The sequence below is a fragment of the Agelaius tricolor genome, unplaced genomic scaffold (genome assembly GCF_023055355.1).
Source record: "Agelaius tricolor isolate 1412-34295 unplaced genomic scaffold, bAgeTri1.0.p SCAF_39, whole genome shotgun sequence".
Lineage (NCBI taxonomy): Eukaryota > Metazoa > Chordata > Aves > Passeriformes > Icteridae > Agelaius > Agelaius tricolor.
In genome coordinates, this window is record NW_027269299.1 from 2805001 (window position 1) to 2821180 (window position 16180).

Below are 16180 nucleotides of genomic sequence, written 5' to 3' on the forward strand. Positions count from 1 at the left end.
GCCATTCCACCTTACTAGGGTATCGGTGGGCACTCAGACCTCCTGAGATAATTTTGTAACATCTACAACCACCAAATTGACAGAAAATTAATTTGGCTTGCTGGTGAATTTTTCTCTAGAACTGTATAGGTCAGATCTGCAGGAGCATGTACAAGGGGTGGTTCATGTTTCTGTTAATGGGGGGGTGTTGAACGGGTTTCCTGAGGTGTTTGAACAGCCTACACCACAACTGAGTGAGGAGGACAACTTAAATCCTAGTCCCCCTAAGGACGATGATCAGAATGTACTTGAGAAGGGAGGCAGTGGGAAGGGGGAAGAGGGTACACCACAGGCATTGCCTCCAGTGCCTGAGGTCCGCAGTGAACAAGCACCGGATGACATCGTGAAGGTGACTGTTCCTGACAAAAATCCACCATGTCCTTGCTGTGGTACCCAGGTCAACTCGATGTTGGCCCTAATTGAACACCTTAAGGGGTCTCACGGGAGGAAGTGGGTGTGCTTTCGGTGTGCCTAGTGTGGGAGGGAGAATTTTAACCATCACAGTACTGTCTGTCATTTTGCAAAGTGCAAGGGTCCGAAGGATGCGGGGCCTCCAGTGGGAGAGTGGATATGTGAGGTATGCAGTAGAGATTTTATGACTAAAATTGGCCTAGGACAACACAAAAGATTGGCACATCCACTGGTTAGAAACCAGGAGAGGATCGATGCTTCCCAACCGAAAGAAACATCAAACTGAGGAGCCCACAAAAGATGCTGGACAAAGGAGGAGGAAGAGCTACTTGTCAAGCTGCAGGTACAGTTCGAGAGTCACAGAAACATTAATAAGCTCATATCGGAACACTTAACAACCAAAACAGCTAAGCAGATTGGTGATAAAAGGAGAATGCTGCTCAGGAAGAATGGAGTGGGTGGGGGAGCAGCTGGGAACTTGAAATCAGAACCTGGGTCAAGTCATCAATCCCAGGCAGGAACTGTGAACAATGGACTTGGGGGGAACCACCAGCCGGGAGGACCAGCTGCTGGGAAGGGAACAATAGAGACATCTGGACACACCTTGATAGGGATAATGGTCCCTGGGAAACCGTTGGCCAGCAGAGGGCAGGGTGACTGCAGGCTCGTTATCAGAAAAGGATCAAAGAACGTTTATCAGAGGGGACAATTAACAACTTCCCCAGAGCATTTGAACAGTTATTAGAAGGCCAAAAGGTGCGACCACTGCTCAATCAGACAGGGCAGGACTGCTTTGGTTGCCTGGAATCAGTGAGCCAAATAAGAACAGCACTCCGGGGGAAAAGCAAAAAGGAAACTCGGGAGGAGCAGCCAAGAAAACAGTTTCAGAAGTGGATGAAGGACAGAGCGATCAAAAGAGGTAACTACCTCCGCTTTCAGCGTTTATTCCATCTAGATGGGGAAATTAGCGAAGATCATTTTGGACGACATCGAATGTCTGTCCTGTGATGTATCACCCAGTGAAATTTATTCGGTATTCAAGGCCAGATGGGAAACACCTGGACAGTTTGGTGTGAGACTTGAGAGTCTTTGGAGACTTTGAAATTAAAGGGAAGGCCCACATAAGGCCTTCAGGGACTTAATTACGGCCAAAGAAATTGAAAAGAATGTGCGGGAAATGAGCAAGGGCTCGGCACCAGGTCCAGATGGGATTGCCCTTGGGGACATCAGGAAGATGGATCCCGGGTATGCCCGGACTGCTGAGCTCTTCAACCTGTGGCTAACATCTGGTGACATCCCGGACATGGTGAGGGGGTGCAGGACTGTTTTGATCCCCAAATCGACAAAACCGGAGTGCCTAAAAGACATCAACAACTGGAGACCCATCATGATTGGTTCCATCTTGCTGAGGCTGTTCTCCAGGATCATGACGGCGAGGATGACTAAGGCGTGTCCCCTCAACCCAAAGCAGAGAGGTTTCATCAGTGCGGCAGGATGTTCTGAGAACCTGAAGCTCCTGCAAACTATAATTCGGACTGCCAAAAATGAACATAGACCACTGGGTGTTATATTCGTGGACATTGCTAAGGCTTTTGACCCCGTGAGCCACCAGCACATCTTACACGTTTTACAGCAACGGAGAGTGGATCCCCACATCGTCGGACTGGTGGACAATATGTACAAGGACAACAGTACGTATGTCACCATCAAGAAGAACACGCACAGGGACAAAATCCAGATCTGGGTTGGAGTGAAGAAGGGTGATCCACTGTCACCCTTTCTATTCAATCTGGCAATGGACCCCCTGTTGTGCAAGCTGGAAGAGAGTGGCAAAGGATTCCATCGTGGAGAGCATACGATAACTGCCATGGCATTCGCTGATGATCTGGTCTTGTTGAGCGACTCCTGGGAGAACATGAACGTCAACATCAAGATACTAGAGACCTTTTGCGATCTCACAGGTCTCAAAACGCAGGGACAAAAGTGCCACGGCTTCTACATCAAGCCCACAAAAGACTCCTACACCGTCAACAACTGCGCTGCATGGACCATCAACGGCACACCCCTGAACATGATTAACCCCGGGGAATCAGAGAAATACCTTGGCCTGCAGATCGACCCCTGGACTGGGTTTGCAAAAACCGACCTTTCCGCAAAACTAGACGTCTGGCTCGAACGCATTGACCGAGCCCCACTTAAACCTCTGCAAAAACTCGATATCCTCAAAACATACACCATTCCTCGACTGACCTACCTGGCTGACCACACAGAGATGAAAACAGGGGCCCTTGAAGCCCTTGACCTGAAGATCCGAACAGCGGTAAAGGACTGGATGCACCTGCCTCCATGCACGGGTGATGCCATCTTGTACTCGAGCACGAGGGACAGCGGTTTGGGCGTCATCAAATTGGCAGGACTGATTCCCAGTGTGCAGGCCCGGAGACTGCATCACATTGCACAGTCACAGAGACGATGAAGGCCTTTCTGGAGAAAGCTGAGATGGAGAAGATGTATGAGAAACTATGGATTCAAGCTGGAGGGAAGAGAGCGGCAATGCCGTCAATTTGGGATGCACTACCGGCGTCTGTACCACCCGCGACTGCAGAAACACTTTTGGAGTGGGAAGCACCGAACCCTAAAAGTAAGTTGCCCAAACCATGTGATTGGAAAAGAAAGGAGTTTAAAAAGTGGACAAAATTGGAATCCCAAGGCCGTGGAGTAAAAAATTTTAAGGGGGACACAATTAGTAATAATTGGCTTCAATATTATAGATGCATACCTCACAGGAAACTCCTCACTGCTTTACAGCTCAGGGCCAATGTTTATCCCACGAGGGAATTTCTCGCACGGGGGAGGGGAGATAACTGTGTTAAGTTTTGTAGACACTGCGAGGCGGACCTTGAGACCTGCGGCCACATCATTGGCTTCTGCCCAGTGACAAGGGATGCCAGAATCAAGAGGCACAATCGCATTGGCGAGAGGCTTATTGAGGAGGCGAAAAAGAGAGACTGGGTGGTGTTCAAGGAGCTGCACATAAGGGATGCCACCAAGGAACTGTACGAACCGGACCGGATATTCATGAAAGTGGACCATGCACTTGTTGTGGATGTGACAGTACGTTTTGAGTCGACAAAGACGACACTGGAGGAAGCTGCCGTGGAGAAGGTGAACAAGTACAAACATTTGGAAACCGAAGTGCGGAGCCTCACCAACGCTAAGGACGTTGTTTTTATGGGTTTTCCCCTTGGAGCGTGGGGGAAGTGGTACAAGGGGAACTTTGAACTTTTGGACACTCTTGGACTTCCCAGATCGAGGCAGATCACTGTTGCAAGGACTTTATCCACGGACGCGCTCATCTCATCTGTGGACATTGTACATATGTTTGCCAGTAGAGCTAGGAAATCAAATGTATAGGATAGACATTTTTGTATTTTTGTACCTTGTACCTCTTGATTTTTGCATTTTACTATTTTGTATCTTGGGGGGATCTTTTGTAGCAATGTTTATTTATAGATGTATGCTTATTACTTTTATATTTTAATAAACTAGACGGTAGCTAGGTTTGCAAGGCAGCCACAAGCCAGTTAGGTAGCTCATAGTGGGTAGGGACAGGAACTTTAATTCCCAACGCATCAAATACCACCTGAGTCGGACCAATCTTACCGGACTTGTACCGCTTAACCGGATTTGTCCAAGGTGGACGGGCCACCTTTACTTAACCCAGAAAAAGGACATATTTTATTTATATGTGTTCGATATATAGCCAAATGCCTCGTCATCTAATTAGTGACACGCATGAATGGATGAACAAGATTCCCACTGTCCCTACCTAGCAAAACCACAGCCAAGGGAACAGGCTTGGCGGAATCAGCGGGGAAAGAAGACCCTGTTGAGCTTGACTCTAGTCTGGTGCTGTGAAGAGACATGAGAGGTGTAGAATAAGTGGGAGGCCAGGCGCACGCTCAGCGGTGCAGGGCAACCCGCCCGCTGGCATCCCGGCCGTCGGTGAAATACCACTACTCTGATCGTTTTTTCACTTACCCGGTGAGGCGGGGGGGCGAGCCCCGAGGGGGGCTCTCGCTTCGCGCCAAGCGGCCGGCACGCGTCGGCCGCGACCCGCTCCAGGGTCAGCATCAGGTGGGGAGTTTGACTGGGGCGGTACACCTGTCAAAGCGTAATGCAGGTGTCCTAAGGCGAGCTCAGGGAGGACGGAAACCTCCCACAGAGCAGAAGGGCAAAAGCTCGCTTGATCTTGATTTTCAGTATGAATACAGACCGTGAAAGCGGGGCCTCACGATTCTTCTGGCTTTTTGGGTTTTAAGCAGGAGGTGTCAGAAAAGTTACCACAGGGATAACTGGCTTATGGCGGCCAAGCGTTCATAGCGACGTCACTTTTTGATCCTTCGATGTCGGCTCTTGCTATCATTGTGAAGCAGAATTCACCAAGCGTTGGATTGTTCACCCACTAATAGGGAACGTGAGCTGGGTTTAGACCATTGTCAGACAGGTTAGTTTTACCGTACTGATGATGTGTTGTTGCAATAGTAATCCTGCTCAGTACAAGAGGAACCGCAGGTTGAGAGCCCTGGTGCGTGCGCTTGGCTGAGGAGCCACTGGTGCGAGGCTACCATCTGCGGGCTTATGACTGAACGCCTCTAAGTAAGAATACCGCCTAGACGTAGCGATACCGCAGTGCCGCCGGCGCCTTGGTGGGCTCGTGGGCGCTCTCTTCCCCGCGGTCCCAGGCCCGATACGCGGGGTCTGGGGTCTGGGCACTGAGTGAAGGGCCGCGTGCCGGCTCACGGCAGCAAAACCAGGCTGTTCCCAGCCAGGGAGCGGAGCCCTGTTCCCGTAGGAGGCTCTCGTCAGCCCCTTCCCCACTGTGCACGCAGCACTTCTGCCTGCCGGCCCAGAACGCTCTTGGCACAGCAGAGCACAAGCTGGCCGGCTCTGGGCTCAGCACAGCCCAGACACAGGCGCAGGAAGACACAGTGGCTGTTTTGAAGCTGTGCCCCAGAGGGCCGGGAAGGGGCCCCTGTCTCTGGTCTCACTTGGTTGGGTTTCTGACTGGGTCTGAGGCAGGGGCTGCCTGATTCCCCGCTTCTGGGGAGACCAGAGCCGCTGGAAGCGCACCCAGCGTGCAGGCGCTGCCTGACAGCGCTGCGGCCGCTGGGACGGTCGCGCTCCCGACTCGCAGCCACTCCGCTGCTGCTTCTTTTGCTTTACGGCACACCCAAAGCTCACTGCTAGGCCACGGTGGTCTCTTGTCCTGCCCTCTTCCTCTCCCTGTGTAGGGATGGAGCATTGCTGTGCTTTCAGGAAGCTCTTGGTGGAAACTTCCACCATTACAAGCTCCTTTGCCCTCAGCAAATGCCTGCACTGGAATCCCTCACGGCTGGGTTCGGAGCACACTCAAGCTGGCTCTTCTAAAACCCGGGGTCCTTTTCCCCTTCAGCGGGCTCAGCACGCCCTTTAACTCCACGCCGCTTTGCAGATGGAGCAGCGGGACAGGGACCTTTGCAGCCTGAGCTGCCCTTGTTCCTCTCTGCCCGTGCACAGAACACAGCGGGGAGGAGAATGGCAGCAGGGCCCTGCATGTCCCCAGGCTCAGGTTTCGCGCCGCTTCAACTCCACGGAGACGCGGGTAAAGTGAAAAACACAAACAGTTTATTAAGGGAAAGCAAAGCGAAGGGCTGAGCTGGGAGGTAAAAAAGGGCATGGGCAGGGCCTGAGGGCTGCAGGGAAGGAGATGCCAACAGGGAGAGAGATGGCAGGAGCTGCTGGAGCTTCACACAGGCTCAGCTGAGAGCAGCCAGAGCTGTGCCTGGAGCTGCAGGCGGTCCCAACTGGAAATCATCGAAGGAGGCCGGGACAGGTACATCTGGTCCAGGAGACAAACAAAGTTCTGCAGATCTTCTTTGGAATTTCATCTGAATCCATGTGTTCATGCAGGATGGGCTCTCGTCTTCCCTGAGGGCTTGAAGAGCTGGAAGAGAGAGGAACAGAGCCACGGTCAGAAGGCAAATGGAGGGAATCCAAGGAAAGCCTCCTGCCAGGGCCATGCCAGCCGGCTCTCGCCATGGCCAGGAGGGAGCAGGACACAAGGGCTTCGGGCGGAAGGTGCTGGCCATGGATCCGCCACGTGTCCCCGAAAGGTCTCCAGGCTGTGCCCCCACTGCCCCTGGTGCGCACAGGGAGCAGAGCCCTGGGCAGCCCGGTGATGGATTGTAGCTGCGGGGCTGGGATTTGTAGCTGCTCCCCTGTAGTAAACCCCATAGATTTAGGAAAAGCACCATGGAGGATATGAACAATAGGAATGCTGAAACAGCAAAAGAAAATTCCTGTTTTCCTGTCCTCCACCCCAAACCAATCTCTGTAACCCTATAAGGCAATGTCATGTTAACCCCTTACCCATTGGTCAAGCTTGGATCCTTTCCAACCCTATAAAAGAAGCATACTGTACCCCATTAGGGGAGAAAGAAGAAGAGCAGAGACCCTTCACGGACCTCCCCAAACAAAGCCATCTCCATGGAACAGCCTGCGCCTTCTCCTTCTCCTCTCTCTCCATCTGCTGCAGCCTCAAGCCCGGGGCACCACTACCTAGCAAGCAGAGCTGAAATCCTGAGAGCTTGCAATCACTGTAGAGCTGATAATCACCATGCTTGCTAGATGGCAGCCCCGCGGCATTGGCATGAGCGAGCCAGCTTCGGGCACCCGGTCCCTACCCAGGGACTGAGCTCCTGAGCCCTATTGCTCTGCTTTATGATAATGCCATTAAGAGGCTTTATTAAAGTGGCGGCCCAACTACTTCGGACCCCCCAGAGGCGATATCCGTCGGTTGAGCAACGAAACCCCCCCGGGGTTTTCTGTGATTGCCTGTTTGGGAAGCCGCTCCTTCTGTGAAGGGACTTTTTGTTTTAGAAAATCCTTTCCCCAGGAGGGTCAGTTCGACACTCAAAACTTACATCTGAACGACAGAAAGTTCTGAGAAGAACTGACGCAGCAGACCCCTTCCACAGATCTTGGACCCCAGGGACTGTACGTATTAGCTAATATTGCGTGCATAACTTCGGGGCTCCAAAACTTTTTTTTCGTTTTTTTTTCCTTTTTTTTTCATGTTTTTTCTGCTGGAAGGGCTAACCATTAACATGGGTACAATTTTTAGTACATTAAAACTAAGTAAAACCGAGAGAGAGATATATTTGACTATTTTAGAAATCTTATCTGCTAACAACTTCTCCTTTTCTAAAGGCAAGCTCTCAAAAACTAACCTTAAAAAATTTGTAACTTGGATTATTTCGCAATACCCTGATACTGATAAGAAAGCAGTCATTGAAAATTCGTTTTGGGATATGATTGGGAACACAATATATATCTCCCAAACAAACCAGGATTTCTCTGTAACTAACTATTTGCCTTTATTCCATATAATAACTAAAACCGTTGAAAGATTTAACAGAGAAAAGATTTTGTAGTCGGTAACAGACACTTCCTCTTCAAATACTAACAAGATTGATAAGGACTCAGAGGAATGTCACTTGCATATCTTACACCACCCCTTCGGTCCTAAAGTCCCTCTCGCCTCCGTTACTCCTAAAGCAGAGGTTACGCTGCCCACCACAGTTCCCCCTCCCACATTCTCCACCCCTGCGGGACCTGCGCTGCCCAACTCCGCGGATCCTCTCTTATCTGTAATTCCACACATCCCCCCTACCCCTGGCTCGGCTTCCTCCTTGCCTCCGGTCCCGGGGGTCCCTTTTCCTGCCTCTGCCGCCCCCTCCACCCCTGCGTCGGCTCTGTCCCCCTCCGCTGCGGCCCCCCCACCCCCACGCTGGTGTCCCCCACCATCCCTCCCGCCGCGGCACCCCCCGCCCCCGCTCCCCCTGCCCCGGCTCCGACCGGCCCAGCCCCTCCCGAGGGCTCCCCGAGCCTCACCCCCGCCGCTCCCGAGCCCGGGTCCATCCCCGCCCCCTCCCCCTGCTCCCTGCCTGCCACAGCAGGGACACCTCACACAAGCACAGTCCCACCACACCACCCCGTAACTGCGGCACCCCAGACTGGTACCACTGCCTACTCACCCCCACTCCCCCCATGCCCGCACCCTCACCCCGCCCAGCCCCCCTGCCCCCACCAGGCATGCCCCCAACCACCCACCAACCCTCAATGCCACCCCAATGGAATCCCAGACACCTCCCACGGTGCTACCCCCCCCACCCTGTCCTGTGCGTGCTGTGCTGCCATCCCAGCTCCATTGGCACCTCCCCCTACACAGGTCATGACATGTCTCCCCCCCAGCCATTGAAACCTTTGAAAAACGCTTCTAAACGAAAAAAGCATAAGTCACGGATAGCAACCCCCCCTCAGTCCTCCTCAGAGGACCAGAGCTCTTGCAGTGAATCTGATTCTGATACGATCCACACGGATCCATGGGCTCTTATTAAAGTAGAAGCAACAAAGGCTGGAGACTGGGAGCTGGCACAGAAAATTAATGCTTTCCCAGTAGAATATAAGCAAGGACAGAATGGTGGCGAGTCCGCTATAAAGACGTGGAAAGCTAACTCGAACAAGGAACTAGTGCAATTAAGAAATATAGCCAAAGAACATGGGCGAAGCTCACATATTTTTAGAAATTTCTTAGAAGCCATGTTCTCAGCACATGTCTTACTTCCCCACAATGTAAAAAATATTTCACACTGCCTCCTGTCCCCAGCAGAATATTTGTTATGGGACAGGCATTGGAAAAGACATTTAAAAACATTATCAGATTCATATTCTGCGGATGCTACTAAGACGAATTTTACGGTAGCCCAACTAGCTGGTGAAGGTGACTTACAGAAACCAGCAGACCAATTGGAAACCTTGAATAAAGAGGCACTGCAGGACATCGCTCTCGCAGCAAAAACCTCTTTACTTCTCGTGCATGATGAGTCAATGCCAACAATGCATTTTTCTACTATTAAACAAGGGACAGATGAAAGTTTTATCAAATTTGTGGACAGACTTAGAGATGCTCTGGAGAAACAGATAGAGAGCACAGAGGCAAAGAAGGAACTCTTATGTAAACTTGCCTTGTGTAACTCAAATGAAAAATGCAAAGCCATTTTGAGGTCTCTACCCATGGACACAGACCCCACCATAGAGCAAATGCTGGAATGCTGTACACGTCACATATCCACTGAAAATACAGTGGCCCGAGCAGTTGCTAAGGGTATTGCTGAAGGAGTTTCTGGGGCATATGCAGTAATAGCTTCTAAAGACCAAGCTAAATGCTATCACTGTGGGGATCTTGGACATTATATAAAGGACTGCCCAGAGAGATCACACCCCCGATACCACCGTAACAATTACCAAAGACCCCAGAATCAGCAGCGCTACCAGCAGCATTCGGGAAACTTCTTGCGCAGCCCGGTCGAGCCCCGGGCGCTGACAACAAATCAAAGGCCACCCAGACCCAACCCCACACCAACCCAGGACGTTCCGGACCACAAGAAGAGGATCCAACCCACGGGGCAACCCAGATGGGAACCCGCCGTCAACTGGTAACTGCTTTGTCCATTGACTTTAATAATGAGAATGTTCACCGTGTTCCCACAGGCAAATATGGGCCAAAAGGTGGTCCTTTGCACATTTTAATTATAGGTGACTCTCTTAATAGCCCAAAGGAGATCTTCGTTGTTCCAGAAGTGCTGACAGTGCAGCCAGGACAAGAGATTCTCGTCCAGGTATACTGCATAGACTCACCATTTTTTCTTTCAAAGGGAACTCCAATAGCACAAGTCTTTTTACTCCCAAAGGATCACAGGGAACAGATTCCTCTCAACCCTACAGCTACGTGGGCACAAGTCATGGGACCATCCAAGCCTACCATCGAGTGCGGCCTCACCTGCAAAGGTGAGAAGACCCACCTGCCAGGGATGCTGGACACCGGTGCTGATGTGACCATCATCGTCCGCTCAGAATGGCCAGCACACTGGGATCTACAACCTGTTGCAGGCATGGTTTCAGGGATTGGCGGAGCTACAGTGTCCATAAGAAGCAAGAACAACATCCTCGTGGAAGGGCCTGAAGGCAAGCGGGCAACCATTTGTCCATTCGTGGTAAGGGCTCCCATCACCCTTTGGGGCAGAGACGTTCTATCCCAGTGGGGAGCTTCCCTACGTATTCCCACTCAGGATTTCTAATCGGGGCCACTGAGGTAAGCGCGCTGCCAGAAACCCCTCGTCTCACCTGGAAAAGTCACAAGCCACTCTGGATTGAACAGTGGCCCCTCAATAAAGCCAAACTGCGCGCCCTAAACACCCTCGTGGAAGAACAGCTCGCAAAAGGCCACATAGTGGAGTCCAATAGCCCTTGGAACTCTCCAGTCTTTGTTCTACCAAAGCCTGGGACAAACAGGTGGAGGCTTCTCCACGACCTTCGCAGAATCAACGAGGTCATCAAGGACATGGGCCTCCTTCAGCCTGGCCTGCCCTCCCCATCGATGCTGCCTAGAGACTGGACACTCGCTATCATAGACATTAAGGACTGTTTCTTCAGCATTCCTCTGCACCCTGAGGATGCTCCACGGTTTGCCTTTTCCATTCCCTCTCTTAACAAGGAGGCCCCGCTCAAAAGATATCATTGGCGTTATCTTCCTCAAGGCCTGAAAATCTCGCCCACTATTTGCCAGTGGTACGTGGCTCACATCCTGTCTCCCATTCGGAAATCATTCCCCGATGCTATCATCCATCACTATATGGATGACATCCTGGTGTGTGCTTCAGACAAAGCTTACTTGGACAAAACAGTTAAAAAGACTATTGAAACCATAGAAAAGGCAGGAATGGAGATTCGTGAGGACAAAATCCAGTACACCAAGCCATGGACTTACCTTGGAGTCCAGATCCGGGAAAGGACCATCGTACCTCAGCAGATCACCATAAATGACGACCCAAAAACCCTCAGGGACTTACACAGCCTTTGCGGATCCATCAACTGGGTACGTCCACTGCTAGGAATTACAACAGAGGACCTTGCTCCCTTGTTCAACCTTCTTTGTGGACCTAAGGACCTGGACTCTCCCTGCACTCTCACAGAAGAAGCCAGAGGTGCCATCACCAAAGTCCAGGAAGCCCTGTCTTCACGCAAAACCCATCGCTTCGAGCCCAGCCTACCTTTCCAGTTCATCATCCTGGGAAAAGCACCTCGATTCCATGGACTGATTTTCCAATGGGAGTCCCAGCTTCGAGACCCTTTGTTGATACTGGAATGGGTCTTTACAAATAGCCAGCCCACAAAGACACTCACCACCTACCAGGAGGTCATAGCACATTTAATAAAAAAGGCAAGGACTCGCCTTCGCTCTCTTTCAGGTTGTGAGTTCGAATGCATATACTTACCAATAACTCTTACAGACTTTGAGGATTTGATCCAGACCAATGAAAGCCTCCAGTTTGCCCTGGATAGCTACACGGGCCAAATTTCAGTTAAGATCCCAAAACACAAACTTTTTAACCCTGATGTAACCTTCCATTTGATTCCAAAACAAATCCAAAGTAGAAAACCTCTCAAGGCTCTAATCCTCTTTACAGATGGCTCAGGGTCTTCCCACAAGTCGGTGGTTACATGGAGAGACCCCCAAACACAAGATTGGCACTCTGACATACAAATAGTGGAGGGATCTCCACAGAATGCAGAATTAGCAGCTGTTGTCAGAGCCTTTGAAAAGTTTAAAAACGAGCCTTTCAATCTGGTTACAGATTCAGCTTATGTTGCTGGGATAGCGATGAGAGCAGAACATGCTCTTAAAGAGGTCTCTAATCCAAAGTTGTACCAACTGCTCTCTAAATTAATATACCTAATCTCCCACAGAAAGCAACCTTACCATATAATGCATGTGAGGTCACACACAGACCTCCCAGGTTTTGTTGCAGAAGGCAACAGGAAAGCGGACGCATTAGCAATGGCAGCAGAAACTGCTAATGTTCCCAACATCTTTGCCCAGGCAGAGTTGTCACACGCATTTTTTTATCAAAATATACCTGCCCTTATGAGAATGTTTAAGCTCTCAAAGGATCAGGCAACGGCTATTGTTGCTACATGTCCGAACTGTCAGAACTATCAGATACCATCCATGGGGATGGGAGTCAATCCCCGAGGTCTGAATAGCTGCCAGCTGTGGCAGACAGATGTAACTCACTTTGCACCTTTTGGAAGATCAAAATACGTGCATGTATCGGTCGACACATTTTCAGGAGCAGTATTTGCATCATCACATGCAGGAGAAAATACCATGCACACAATAAAACACTTTCTCCTCGCTTTTGCCACCCTGGGTGTACCAAAAGAGATTAAAACAGATAATGGACCAGCCTACACTTCCTGCAAGTTAAAGGAGTTTTTCAATGAATGGGGGATAGCACACAAGACCAGCATACCTGTAAACCCCACAGGACAATCCATCGTGGAAAGGACACATCAAACCCTCAAAAGAGTCCTCGATCAACAGAACAGAGACACGAGAATCACATCTCCAGTGGAAAGACTTTGCAAGGCTCTCTACGTCATCAACTTCCTGAACTGTACAGCATCAGAGCCTGACCCACCAATACTTTGCCACTTTGCAAATACCACCCAAGCAAAGCTCACTGAGAAACCACCTGTGCTCGTAAAGGACCCTGAAACACACCAAATTTCTGGGCCTCACCAGTTGATTACCTGGGGTAGAGGATATGCGTGCGTGCTACTACGATCCGGTCCGAGGAGGTACCCAGGAAAAAACATAAAGCCATACCTAGGCACTGCGAACACTACTCCTGCAAACGGGGACAAGAACTCTCCTGAGGCAAACACAAGACCACCTCAAAACCAAACCAGCTCTGCCTGGAGACGAAGACGTCACCAAATACCCACAAACACAAGAACAGACCGCCCCATTACAAGACAGCAGACAAAACTGAAAAGCTAAACAACAGTCTGCTGCATCAGACCATAGATAGCCTTAACACAAAAGCGTTCTCTGAACTACATGTTGTTACACTGTTTTTTTTGTATTTAAAGGAAGAAACAAAAAAAAAAAAAAAACCAAAAAAAAAACCTGTTATTCCCCCTCCCTAACCTTTTAAAACCCCTTAACCTTCTACCCACTCCTCCTCCCATAGTGTAGTTTAGAAATTAAAAGAAAAAAGGGGGGGAGGAGGGGAAGACCGAAAAGAACAAGGCAGAAAACCCTCTCATCATAAAGATAACAAATTCTGCTTATATTCCCTATCAGAAGCCCTATTCCTGCCCAAAGATGAAAAATATCTCTGTTGCTGCTGTCCTCACTGCTGCCTGGATGTTCTTCACCGTACCGCGTGCCTTCGGCTGGATTAGCCCACAGCCCAGCCATAATGTTTGGGTAACCTTAGCAAAAACATTAAAACAAGACAACATGTGCTTGTCCACGGGAAGCATTGATAACCCACTTTCCACATGTCTAGTAGGAATTCCCTTTGTAGCAGATGACTGGCCTGTCTATAACTCAGAGCTTCTCCGCACCACAGGTAAGAGACCCAATGTGGCTGATACTTGGGACGAGTGGACAAAAATTCTGCCAGATGCTCGAGAGGAACCCCAAGAATTAGATCTGTTGGGGTCCTCCAAGGCCACATACTATGTCAAATTTTACTTTAGACGTCCAAGAAACAATTGGCCAGAAATTGACCAGAACAAAAACACATATCAAAAAGAGATATCACCAATTAACAAAGCCTATAATTCTCATGATTGGTGCAATTACATGGCTTGTGTGATTTCTGTGTTCTCTCTCCATCCCAAAGTATTACCCAAGGGAATGTTTCTCATCTGTGGTGACAGAGTATGGGCTGGGATCCCCTCCCGACTCCAGGGAGGTCCCTGTACCCTTGGAAAACTTTCTACCCTTACTCCAAACATTGCCCTGTTACATAATTGGAAAAAAGAAAGCGAATCAAAACGACAAAAAAGGTCCTACACTGAATTTGATGAAAATTGTGATCCTAAATTATATGATTGGAACAAACCAAAAAAGATTGCTGCCTCCCTGTTTTTACCCTGGGTAGCTGCAGCTAAGGCCCTCGGTGAAATCAATCACCTTGGGTGCTGGCTCAGTAAACAAGCTAACGCTACATCTGCAGCCTTGAGTGATCTCTTAAAGGAAGAAGAAACCACAAGACAGGCTTCGCTCCAAAATCGAGCAGCAATCGACTTCCTGCTGCTTGCCCATGGACATGGCTGTGAAGACTTCGAAGGGATGTGCTGCTTCAACCTCTCTTCACGCTCGGAATCCATCCATGCGAACATCCAGAAACTGAAAGATTTCGTGAAGGACTTGAAAGTAGAAAGAATCCCAGATTGGGTCAATGAACTTTTCGGGCAATGGGGATTAACAGGATGGGCTGCATCCTTGTTAAGGGAATGTTGTTGATTCTCCTTGTAGTTGTTATTGTGTTAGCTATGTTCTCGTGCCTTGTTCACTGTTTCAAAAGAACTATAACAAACGCCTTTTTTGTAAAAACAGAAAGTGGAGTTGTAGTAAACCCCATAGATTTAGGAAAAGTACCATGGAGGATATGAACAATAGGAATGCTGAAACAGCAAAAGAAAATTCCTGTTTTTCTGTCCTCCACCCCTTAACCTACCTCTGTAACCCTATAAGGCAATGTCATGTTAACCCTTTACCCATTGGTCAAGCTTGAATCCTTTCCAACCCTATAAAAGAAGCATACTGTACCCCATTAGGGGAGAAAGAAGAAGAGCAGAGACCCTTCACGGACCTCCCCAAATAAAGCCATCTTCGTGGAACAGCCTGCGCCTTCTCCTTCTCCTCTCTCTCCGTCTGCTGCAGCCTCCAGCCCAGGGCACCACTACCAAGCAAGCAGAGCTGAAATCCTGAGAGCTTGCAATCGCTATAGAGCTGATAATCACCGTGCTTGCTAGATGGCAGCCCCGCGGCGTTGGCATGAGCGAGCAAGCTTCGGGCACCCGGTCCCTACCCAGGGACTGAGCTCCTGAGCCCTAGTGCTCTGCTTTATGATAAGGCCAAATAAGAGGCTTTATTATTTGGAGACCTCATCTATGGGTGGATGGACCAGCTAGGATTTCCCAGTTGCTGGGAATGGTTCTCCAGGTGCCTGGTGTAAAACAGGGCTCCCCAGCAAGTGCGAATCTGCAAGATGATAAACAATTGTCTTGCTTTGAAGAGAGAGGCGTCTGCTAATGAAGGCAGAAGGCTTCTCTGAAATGGAAAATGGAAATCCTCTCCCTTCAAATGATTCTAATTTAGAAATTCAAATGCTCTCAGTGAAAGATATGGGGATAGGAATGAGCCCGCAGAGCCAGGCAGTTTGCTGATGCTCTGAGCCCTTCCTAAAGATCCTGTGGGGTTGCCTTAGACACCTGCTGCCAGGGATTCCTTCCAGCCTGGGCCACGTGGGCTGGGCTGGGGGCAGCCCCAGGGCAGGCGGCAGTGTGTGCAAGGGCCCTGGGCGGCACGCTGCAGCACGGTCACCGTGCCATGGAACGGAACCCGGTGACCAAGGCCCCTTTGTGACACGTAGGAAATAGAAGCTTGCCCGGCTGCTGGGAGCACACAACAGGGCAGAACAGGACAGAGCGGTGCCGTGAGGAGTCCTTGCACAGCACGCTCGTTCCTGTCTGACCCGCAGCCTTTGCGAAGCCTTATTCCTGCAGCTGAGCTCGAGGCCAGGCCACAGGACTTGGTGACGCGTGG

General features: G+C 50.1%; 1 pseudogene; it reads left to right on the plus strand.

Moving 5' to 3' along the window:
* Positions 1 to 5144, plus strand: part of LOC139603543 (28S ribosomal RNA) — an 8286-nt pseudogene extending 3142 nt beyond the window's left edge.
* Positions 5145 to 16180: the final 11036 nt, after the last annotated feature.